This window comes from Arachis ipaensis, chromosome B8 (genome assembly GCF_059453495.1).
Source record: "Arachis ipaensis isolate K30076 ecotype BB chromosome B8, ASM5945349v1, whole genome shotgun sequence".
NCBI lineage: Eukaryota > Viridiplantae > Streptophyta > Magnoliopsida > Fabales > Fabaceae > Arachis > Arachis ipaensis.
In genome coordinates this window covers 83,663,025-83,674,260 of record NC_142443.1, presented here as the reverse complement: position 1 = coordinate 83,674,260, position 11,236 = coordinate 83,663,025, and the positions used below count along the sequence as shown (strand labels likewise).

General features: G+C 38.9%; 1 non-coding gene across 1 annotated transcript; it reads left to right on the top strand.

The window, feature by feature from the left end:
• The first annotated feature begins 10,426 nt into the window (after positions 1–10,426).
• On the top strand, positions 10,427–10,534 carry LOC148548645 (small nucleolar RNA R71). The gene has a single exon (XR_015898818.1). It is a non-coding gene; the product is annotated as a small nucleolar RNA R71 (small nucleolar RNA).
• Positions 10,535–11,236: the final 702 nt, after the last annotated feature.

Genomic DNA, 11,236 nt, shown 5'->3' with positions numbered 1-11,236 from the left:
TGAGAACCGACAGATGATTAGTCGTGCGGTAGCTGTACCTGGTATTTTTCATCCGAGACGAGAAATCCGACAGTTGATTAGCCGTGTAGACATTGCACCTGGTATTTTTCATTCGAGAGGATCATACAGCTTGCCATTGAAGGAAGCCATGCGTGTTTGGAGAAGAAGACAGTAGGAAAGCAGAGATTTAGACAACAGAGCATCTCCGGAGCCTCAACCTGTTCCTCATTACTGAAACACAAGTACCATTTATTTCATGTTATTTACTTTTCTTAAACCAAATCATTTTTATCATTAATCTCCTGGCTAAGATTTACAAGATAACCAGAGCTTGCTTCAAGCTGACAATCTCTGTGGGATCGACCCTTACTCACGTAAGGTATTACTTGGACGACCCAGTGCACTTGCTGGTTAGTTGTGCGGAGTTGTGAAAAGTGTAATCACAATTTCGTGTACCAAGTTTTTGGCGCCGTTGCCGGGGATTGTTCGAGTTTAGACAACTGACGGTTCATCTTGTTGCTTAGATTAGGAAAAATTTATCTTTTTTGGTTTAGAGTCACTAAAATTGAGTCTTCTGTTATTGTTTTTGTTAAAATTTTCCAATCCTTTTCGAAAACTTTTAATAAATAGATAAAACCAATAAACTAATAATTGAGTCTTCTGTTTGAGTTTAGTTTCATATTTTAAGTTTGGTGTTAATTGCATGTTTTTATTTTTATTCATATTTTTAATTACATGTTCTTTGTTTTCTCTTGATCTTCAAATTGTTCTTGATAATTTTCCTTATTTGATCTTTAAATTTTCTTGTTTGGTGTCTGTTGTTGTTTATCTTATACATTTTCGAATTATTAGTGTCCAAAGTATAAAAATTTTTAAGTTTGGTGTCCCTTGTGTTTTTATTTTCTTAAAGATTTCCAAAATTTGTTCTTCGTGTTCATCTTGATCTTCAAAGTATTCTTGGTGTTCATCTTGATATTCAAAGTTTTCTTGTTTGTTTTCTTTGTGTTGATCTAAAAATTCTAAGTTTTTTGTCATTTTATTATTTTTCTTTTTCCTCATTAAATTCAAAAAAAAATAATATCCTTTCCTTTATTTACTCAACAATTTCGAATTCCTTGGGTTGACTTAGTCAAAATTTTTAAAATTTGGTAGTTTCTTGTCAGTCAAGTCAAAATTTCAATTTTAAAAATTTTTTCTTTTTAAATCTTTTTCAACACAAATTCTTTTTCAATTTTTTTTTTATATTTTTCTAAAATTTTTCAAAATCTTTTTCTTTTTTCTATAATTTTCGAATTACTTGTGCTATTTTATTATTTTGATTGAAAAATTTTAAGTTTGGTATTTTCTTGTTAAGAAAGTTTCAATCTTTAAAATTTTAAAATCATATCTTTTTCAAATCTTTTCTTTTATTTATTTTCTTACAAGTATCTTTGATTTTAAGACATATCTTTTTCAAAACTTCCTAACCACTTTCTCTCTCTTCATTTTTCAAAAATCCTCACCCACAATTTTTCGAATCTTTTTAATTAGTTAATTATTTTAGTTTTCAATTTTCTTTTATTTTTTTTCTAATTTTTGAACTTATATTCAGTTTTTCATATAATTTATTTTATTTTATTTTATTTCATTTTCTTTTAATTTCGGTTTTCAAAAAAAAATAGAGAAAAGTATAAAATTCTTATTTACAATCCACATCATCTCCCTTTCTCCATAATGGACCTAAGTGGAAATGAACAGTCCAGAAGGACTCTGGGGTCATATGCTAACCCCACTACTGCTTCCTATGGGAGTAGTATCTGTATACCCCCCATCAGAGCCAGCAGTTTTGAGCTAAACCCTTAGCTCATTATCATGGTGCAGCAAAATTGTCAGTATTCCGGTCTTTTACAGGAGGAACCTACTGAGTTTCTGGCATAGTTCTTACAAATTACTGACACAGTACGTGATAAGGAAGTAGATCAGGATATCTACAGATTATTACTATTTCCATTTGCTGTAAAAGATCAAGCTAAGAGGTGGTTAAATAACCAACCCACAGCAAGCATAAGAACATAGAAACAGTTATTAGACAAATTCCTGAATCAATATTTCCCTCCAAAAAGGATGACACAGCTAAGGCTGGACATCCAAGACTTTAAACAAGAGGATAATGAATCTCTTTATAATGCCTGGGAGAGGTACAGAGATATGCTAAGGAAATGCCCCTCTGAAATATTTTCAGAATGGGTGTAGTTAGACATCTTCTACTACGGGCTTACAGAAAGCGCCCAGATGTCTCTAGACCACTCAGCTGGTGGATCTATACACATGAGAAAGACAATTGAAGAGGCTCAAGAGCTCATTGATACAATTGCTAGAAATCAGCATCTGTACTTAAGTAGTGAGTCCTCCATGAAAGAAGAGGCCAAAGCACTATCCACTGAACTTAGCCCTCCAGAACAAGTTGTTGAACTCAATCAGCAATTGCTTCTTATAACAAAATAGTTTGCATAATTTAAAGAGATGCTACAAGACACTAAAAATGCCAACAAGAATATGGAAGCACAATTGAACCAGACAAGCAGCTATCTAAACAGATAACAAAAGAGTGCCAAGTTGTTCAGTTAAGAAGTGGGAAGACATTGAATGTCTCAACTCAAGGTAGCAGAAAGCCAAGGAAGGAACAACTGACAGAGGATAACCAAACTACTGCCCAAAATCCCTCTGAGGACGGTAAGAGCCTAGAGAGGAATGATTCTGGCATTCAAACGCCAGAAAAGGAAAAAAAATTGGCATTAAACGCCCAATGGATGGCCAGTTCTGGCGTCCAAACGCCAGAAAAGGGTGAAAATCTGGCGTTAAACGCCCAAAACGCACCCAATTCTGGCGTTTAAATGCCAATGGAGGATCAGACACGTGCAAGTGCTGATAACAACCCCCTTAAGCAGGCTTCTCCAACCACTTCTGTAGGAAGTAAACCTGCAGCAACTAAGGTTGAAGAATATAAAGCCAAGATGCCTTATCCTCAGAAACTCCGCCAAGCAGAACAGGATAAACAATTTGCCTGCTTTGCAAACTATCTCCGGACTCTTGAAATAAAGATTCCGTTTGCAGAGGCACTTGAGCAAATACCCTCTTATGCTAAGTTCATGAAAGAGATCTTAAGTTATAAGAAGGATTGGAGAGAAACTGAAAAGGTTTTCCTCACTGAAGAATACAGTGCAGTCATTCTAGAAAGCTTACCAGAGAAGCTTAAGGATCCCGGAAGCTTTATGATACCATGCACATTAGAGGATGCTTGTACCAAGACAGCTCTATGTGATCTTGGGGCAAGTATCAACCTAATACCTGCATCCACTATCAAAAAGCTTGGTTTTACTGATGAAGTTAAACTAACCCGGATATGCCTCCAACTTGCTAATGGCTCTATTAAAATTCCATCAAGCGTAATTGAGGACATGATTGTCAAGGTTGGGCCATTCGCCTTTCCCACTGACTTTGTAGTGGTGGAAATGGAGGAGCACAAGAGTGTAACTCTCATTCTAGGAAGACCTTTCCTAGCAACTGGATTAACCCTCATTGACGTCCAAAAAGGGGAGATAACCTTGAGATTCAATGAGGATGAGTTTAAGTTGAATGCTGTCAAGGCTATGCAGCATCCAGACACATCAAAAGACTGCATGAGCGCTGATATCATTGACTCCCTGGTGGAAGAGGTCAATATGACTAAGAGTCTCGAATTAGAGCTAGAGGACATTTTTAAAGATGTTAAGCCTGATCTGGAGGAACCAGAGAAAACAGAAGAACCTCTGAAAAATCCTCAGGAAGAGGAAAAGCCTCCTAAACCAGAGCTCAAACCACTACCACCATCCCTAAAATATGCATTTTTGGGAGAAGATCACACTTTTCCTATGATTATAAGCTCTACTTTAGAACCACAGGAAGAGAAAGCATTAATTCAAGTGGTAAGGACACACAAGATAGCTCTTGGGTGGTTGGTGCACGAAGTTTTGATCATCAATGGCGCCAACAACTTGGTACGCACAATTGTAATCTCAACTCTTTATCACAACTTCGCACAACTAACCAGCAAGTGCACTGGGTCGTTCAATTAATAAACCTTACGTGAGTAAGGGTCGATCCCACGGAGATTGTCGACCTGAAGCAAGCTATGGTCACCTTGTAAAACTTAGTCAGGCGGATTCAAATGGGTATGGTGAATTGATAATAAAAACATAAATAAAATATAAACTGGGATAGAGATACTTATGTAATTTATTGGTGAGAATTTCAGATAAGCGTATAGAGATGCTCTCGTTCCTCCTGAACCTCTGCTTTCCTGCTGTCTTCATCCAATCATTCCTACTCCTTTCCATGGCAAGCTTTATGTAGGGCATCACCGCTGTCAATGGCTACATCCCATCCTCTTTGTGAAAATTGTTCAATGCCCTGTCACTGCATGGCTAATCATCTGTCGGTTCTCGATCATACTGGAATAGGATTTACTATCCTTTTGTGTCTGTCACTACGCCCAGCACTCGCGAGTTTGAAGCTCGTCACAGCCATCCCTTCCCAGATCTTACTCGGAATACCACAGACAAGGTTTAGACTTTTTGGTTCTCAAGAATGGCCGTCCATGGGTTCTAACTTATACCAAGAAGATTCTAATATCTCGGACTCGGTCCTCTATATTAGATATCTAAGAGATATTCATTCTAGCTTGTTTGCATGTAGAACGGAAGTGTTTGTCAGGAACGCGTTCATAAGTGAGAATGATGATGAGCGTTACATAATCATCACATTCATCATGTTCTTGGGTGTGAATGGATATCATAGAATAGGAATAAGCTTGAATTGAATAGAAAAACGATAGTACTTTGTATTAATTCATGAGGAACAGCAGAGCTCCACACCTTAATCTATGGTGTGTAGAAACTCTACCGTTGAGAATACATAAGTGATGAAGGTTCAGGCATGGCCGAGAGGCCAGCCCCCAAACGTGATCTAAAGATGAAACTAAAGATGTAAATACAATAGTAAAAAGTCCTATTTATGCTAAACTAGTTACTAGGGTTTACAGAAATGAGTAAATGATGCAGAAATCCACTTCCGAGGCCCACTTGGTGTGTGCTTGGGCTGAGCATTGAGCTATACACATGTAGAGGCTTCTCTTGGAGTTGAACGCCAGTTTGTAACCTGTTTCTTGCGTTTAACTCCACTTTGCAACCTGTTTCTGGCGTTGACTCCAGAATGCAGCATGGAACTGGCGTTCAATGCCAGTTTGCATCGTCTAAACTCGGGCAAAGTATAGACTATTATATATTTCTGGAAAGCCTTGGATGTCTAATTTCCAACGCAATTGAGAGCGCGCCATTTGGAGTTCTGTAGCTCCAGAAAATCTACTTTGAGTGTAGGGAGGTCAGAATCCAACAACATCTGGAGTCCTTCTTCAACCTCTGAATCTGATTTTTGCTCAGGTCCCTCAATTTCAGCCAGAAAATACCTGAAATCATAGAAAAACACAAAAATTCATGGTAAAGTCCAGAAATGTGAATTTTAATTAAAAACTAATAAAAATATACTAAAAACTAACTAAATCATACTAAAAACTATGTAAAAAACAATGCCAAAAAGCGTATAAATTATCTGCTCATCACAACACCAAACTTAAATTGTTGCTTGTCCCCAAGCAACTGAAAATAAAATAGGATAAAAAGAAGAGAATATACTATAAATTCCAAAATATCAATGAATCTTAGCTCCAATCAGATGAGCGGGACTTGTAGCTTTTTGCCTCTTGAATAGTTTTGGCATCTCACTTTATCCATTGAGGTTTAGAATGATTGGCATCTATAGGAACTTAGAATTCAAATAGTGTTATTGATTCTCCTATTTAGTATGTTGATTATTGAACACAGCTACTTTATGAGTCTTGGCTGTGGCCCTAAGCACTTTGTTTTCCAGTATTACCACCGGATACATAAATGCCATAGACACATAACTGGGTGAACCTTTTCAGATTGTGACTCAACTTTGCTAAAGTCCCCAATTAGAGGTGTCTAGGGTTCTTAAGCACACTTTGTTTTTGCTTTGGACCTTGACTTTAACCGCTTAGTCTCAAGTTTTCACTTGACACCTTCACGCCACAAGCACATGGTTAGGGACAGCTTGGTTTTGCTGCTTAGGCCAGGATTTTATTCCTTTAGGCCCTCCTATCCACTAATTCTCAAAGCCTTGGATCCTTTTAATTACCCTTGCCTTTTGGTTTTAAGGGCTATTGGCTTTTTGCTCTTGCCTTTTGGTTTAAAGAGCTTTTGGCTTTTTCTGCTTGCTTTTTCTTTTTCTTTTTTTTTTCGCCATTTTTCTGTTCTCTTTTTTTTTTTCTGCAAGCTTTTGTATTCACTGCTTTTTCTTTCTTCAAGAATCATTTTTATGATTTTTCAGATTATCAAATAACATTTCTCTTTTTTCATCATTCTTTCAAGAGCCAATATATTTAACATTCATAAACAACAACTTCAAAAGACATATGCACTGTTCAAGCATTCATTCAGAAAACAAAAAGTGTTGCCACCACATCAAAATAATTAAACTAGTTTCAAGGATGAATTCGAAACCATGTACTTCTTGTTCTTTTGTAATTAAAACATTTTTCATTCAAGAGAGGTAATGGATTCATATTCATAACTTTAAGGCATAGACACTTAGACACAAATATAAATAAACATAAAGCTCAAAAATCGAAAAACAGGAAAATAAATAAACAAGGAGATTAAGGAATGAGTCCACCTTAGTGAGGGTGGCGTCTTCCTCTTCTTGAAGAACCAATGGTGCTCTTGAGCTCCTCTATGTCTCTTCCTTGTCTTTCTTGCTCCTCCCTCATAGCTCTTTGATCTTCTCTAATTTCATGGAGGATGATGGAGTGCTCTTGGTTCTCCACCCTTAGTTGTCCCATGTTGGAACTTAATTCTCCTAGGGAGGTGTTGATTTGTTCCCAATAATTTTGTGGAGGAAAGTGCATTCCTTGAGGCATCTCAGGGATTTCATAGTGAGGAATCTCCTCATGCTCATGTTGAGGTCCATGATCTCTTATTTGCTCCATCCTTTTCTTAGTGATGGGCTTATCCTCTTCAATGAGGATGTCTCCCTCTATGTCAATTCCAGCTGAATTACAGAGGTGACAGATGAGGTGAGGAAAGGCTAACCTTGCCAAAGTGGAGGACTTGTCAGCCACCTTGTTGAGTTCTCGAGGTATAATCTCATGAACTTCCACCTCCTCTCCAATCATGATACTATGGATCATGATGGCCCGGTCTATAGTAACTTCAGACCGGTTACTGGTAGGAATAATTGAGCGTTGAATGAACTCTAGCCATCCCCTAGCCACTGGTTTGAGGTCATGCCTTCTCAATTGAACCGGCTTGCCTCTTGAGTCAATTTTCCATTGAGCTCCTTCCTCATATATGTCTATGAGGACTTGGTCCAACCTTTGATCAAAGTTGACCCTTCTTGTGTAGGGGCGTGCGTTCTCTTCCATCATTGGCAAGTTGAACGCCAGCCTTACATTTTTTGCACTGAAATCTAAGTATTTCCCCCGAACCATGGTGAGCCAATGCTTTGGATTTGGGTTCACACTTTGATCATGGTTCCTAGTGATCCATGCGTTTGCATAGAACTCTTGAACCATTAGGATCCTGACTTGTTGAATGGGGTTGGTGAGAACTTCCAAACCTCTCCTTTGGATCTCAAGTCGGATCTCCGAATACTCATTCTTTTTGAGCTTGAAAGGGACCTCAGGGATCACTTTCTTCTTGGCCACAACTTCATAGAAGTGGTCTTGATGGACCTTTGAGATGAATCTCTCCATCTTCCATTACTCAGAGGTGGAAGCAATTGCCTTCCCTTTTCTCTTTCTAGAGGTTTCTCTGGTCTTAGGTGCCATAAATGGTTATGGAAAAACAAAAAGCTATGCTTTTACCACACCAAACTTAAAATGTTTGCTCGTCCCTGAGCAAAAGAAGAAAGAAAGTAGTAGAAGAAGAAGAAAATGGAGGAGATGGGCGAAGAAGATGTATTCGGCCAAGGAGAAGAAGAGAGGGTTGTGTTGTGTGAAAATGAAGGAGTGAGGGGTTTATATAGGAGTGAGGGGGGGTGTAGGGTTCGGCCATTAGGGTTGGGTTTGGGAGGGAAATTATTTTGAATTTTGAAGGTAGGTGGGGTTTATGGGGAAGAGAGGATGGATGTGAGTGGTGAAGAGGTCATGGGAAAGAGCGATTGAGGTGATTGGTGAAGGGTATTTGGGGAAGAGAGTTATGAAATGGTGTGAAGAGGAGAGAAAAAAATGTGGGGATCCTATGGGGTCCACAGATCCAGTAGGGACAAGGACTTAACATCCCTGCTCCAATTAGGCGTGTAAAACGCCCTTGCTGTGCAATTCTGGCGTTTAACGCCAGACTGTTGCCTGTTTCTAGCGTTAAACGCCCAAATGTAGCTTGTTTCTGGCGTTTAACGCTAGGAAAATGCTTGTTTCTGGCATTAAACGCCAGCTTGGTGCCTGTTTCTGGCGTTAAACGCCAGACAGATGCTTGTTTCTGGCGTTTAAACGCCAGACTACTCTCCTCCAGGGTGTGCTATTTTCAATGCTGTTTTTCATTCTTGTTTTGATTTTTCAGTAGTTTTTGTGACTTCACATGATCATCAACCTAATAAAACACGAAATAACAAAGAGAAAATAAAATAGATATAATTAAATAACATTGGGTTGCCTCCCAACAAGCGCTTCTTTAATGTTAATAGCTTGATAGTGAGCTCTCATGGAGCCTCACAGATAATCAGGTCAAGGTTGGAACCTCCCAACACCAAACTTAGAGTTTGATTGTGGGGGCTTTGGTTGACTCTGTAGTGAGAGAAGCTTTTCATGCTTCCTCTCCATGGTTACAGAAGGAGATTCTTGAGTTTCAAACACAAGGTTGTCCTCATTAAGTTGAAGGATCAACTCTCCTCTGTCCACATCAATTACAGCTCTTGCTGTGGCAAGGAAGGGTCTTCCAAGGATGATAGATTCATCCTCATCATTCCCAGTGTCTAAGATTATGAAATCAGCAGGGATGTAAAGGCCTTCAACCTTTACTAACACATCCTCTACTAGTTCATAAGCCTATTTTCTTGAGTTGTCTGCCATCTCTAATGAGATTCTGGCAGCTTGCACCTCAAAGATTCCCAGTTTCTCCATTACAGAGAGTGGCGTGAGGTTTATCCCTGACCCAAGGTCACATAGAGCCTTCTCAAAGGTCATGGTGCCTATGGTACAAGGTATTAAGAACTTTTCAGGGTCCTGTTTCTTCTGAGGCAATGTCAGTTGATCCAGATCACTCAGTTCATTGATGAGCAAGGGAGGTTAATCTTCCCAAGTCTCATTACCAAATAACTTGGCATTCAACTTCATGATTGCACCAAGGTACTTGGCAACTTGCTCTTCAGTAACATCCTCATTCTCTTCAGAAGAAGAATACTCATCAGAGCTCATGAATGGCATAAGGAGGTTCAATGGAATCTCTATGGTCTCTAGATGAGACTCAGATTCCTTTGGTTCCTCAGAGGGAAACTCCTTGTTGATCACTCGACGTCCCAGGAGGTCTTCCTCACTGGGATTCACATCCTCTCCCTCCCTTGTAGGTTCGGCCATGCTGCTTAAATCAATGGCCTTGCACTCTCTTTTTGGATTCTCTTCTGTATTGCTTGGGAGAGTACTAGGAGGAGTTTCAGTGACTCTTTTACTTAGCTGGCCCACTTGTGCCTCCAAATTTCTAATGGAGGACCTTGTTTCATTCATGAAACTTAAAGTGGCCTTAGATAGATCAGAGACTATATTTGCTAAGCTAGATGGATTCTGCTCAGAATTCTCTATTTGTTGCTGAGTGGATGATGGAAAAGACTTGCTATTGCTGAACCTGTTTTTTCCACCATTGTTAAAGCCTTGTTGAGGCTTTTGTTGATCCTTCCATGAGAAATTTGGATGATTTCTCCATGAGGGATTATAGATGTTTCCATAGGGTTCACCCATGTAATTCACCTCTGCTATTGCAGGGTTCTCAGGATCATAAGCTTCTTCTTCAGAAGATGCCTCTTTAGTATTGTTGGATGATTCCTTCAATCCATTCAGACTCTGAGAGATCATATTGACTTGCTGAGTCAATATTTTATTCTGAGCCAATATGGCATTCAGAGTATCAATTTCAAGAACTCCCTTCCTCATAGGCGTCCCATTACTCACAAGATTCCTTTCAGAAGTGTACATGAACTGGTTATTTGCAACCATGCCAATGAGTTCTTGAGCTTCTGCAGGTATTTTCTTAAGGTGAATGGATCCACCTGCAGAATGGTCCAATGACATCTTTGATAATTCAGACAGACCATCATAGAATATATCCAGGATGGTCCATTCTGAAAGCATGTTAGAAGGACACTTTTTGGTCAGTTCCTTGTATCTCTCCCAAGCTTCATAGAGGGATTCACCTTCCTTTTGTCTGAAGGTCTGAACATCCACTCTAAGCTTGCTAAGCTTTTGAGGAGGAAAGAACCTTGGCTAAAAAAGCTGTGACCAGCTTATCCCAAGAGTTCAGGCTATCTTTAGGTTGAGAGTCCAACCACACTCTAGCTCTGTCTCTTACAGCAAACGGGAAAAGCATAAACCTGTAGACCTCGGGATCAACCCCATTGGTCTTAACAGTATCACAGATCTGCAAGAATTCAGTTAAGAACTGAAAAGGATCTTCTGATGGAAGTCCATGAAACTTGCAATTCTATTGCATCAGAGAAACTAATTGAGGTTTAAGCTCAAAGTTGTTTGCTCCAACGGCAGGGATTGAGATGCTTCTTCCATGTAAATTGGAATTTGGTGCAGTAAAGTCACCAAGCATCTTCCTTGCATTGTTATTATTTTTGGCCATGTCTCCTTCTTTTTCGAAATTTTCTGTCAGATTTTCTCCAGAGAATTGTGCTTTAGCTTCCCTTAGCTTCCTTTTCAGAGTCCTTTCAGGTTCAGGATCAGCTTCAACAAGAATGTTCTTATCCTTGTTCCTGCTCATATGAAAAAGAAGAAAACAGAAAAGAAAATATGGAATCCTCTATGTCACAGTATAGAGATTTCTTTATGTGAGTAGAAGAAGATATGAATAGAAGATGGAGAATCCAAACACAAGGGTGAGAAGTAGGTTCGAATTCTTAGATGAAGAGGAGTGTTAGTAGATAAATAAAT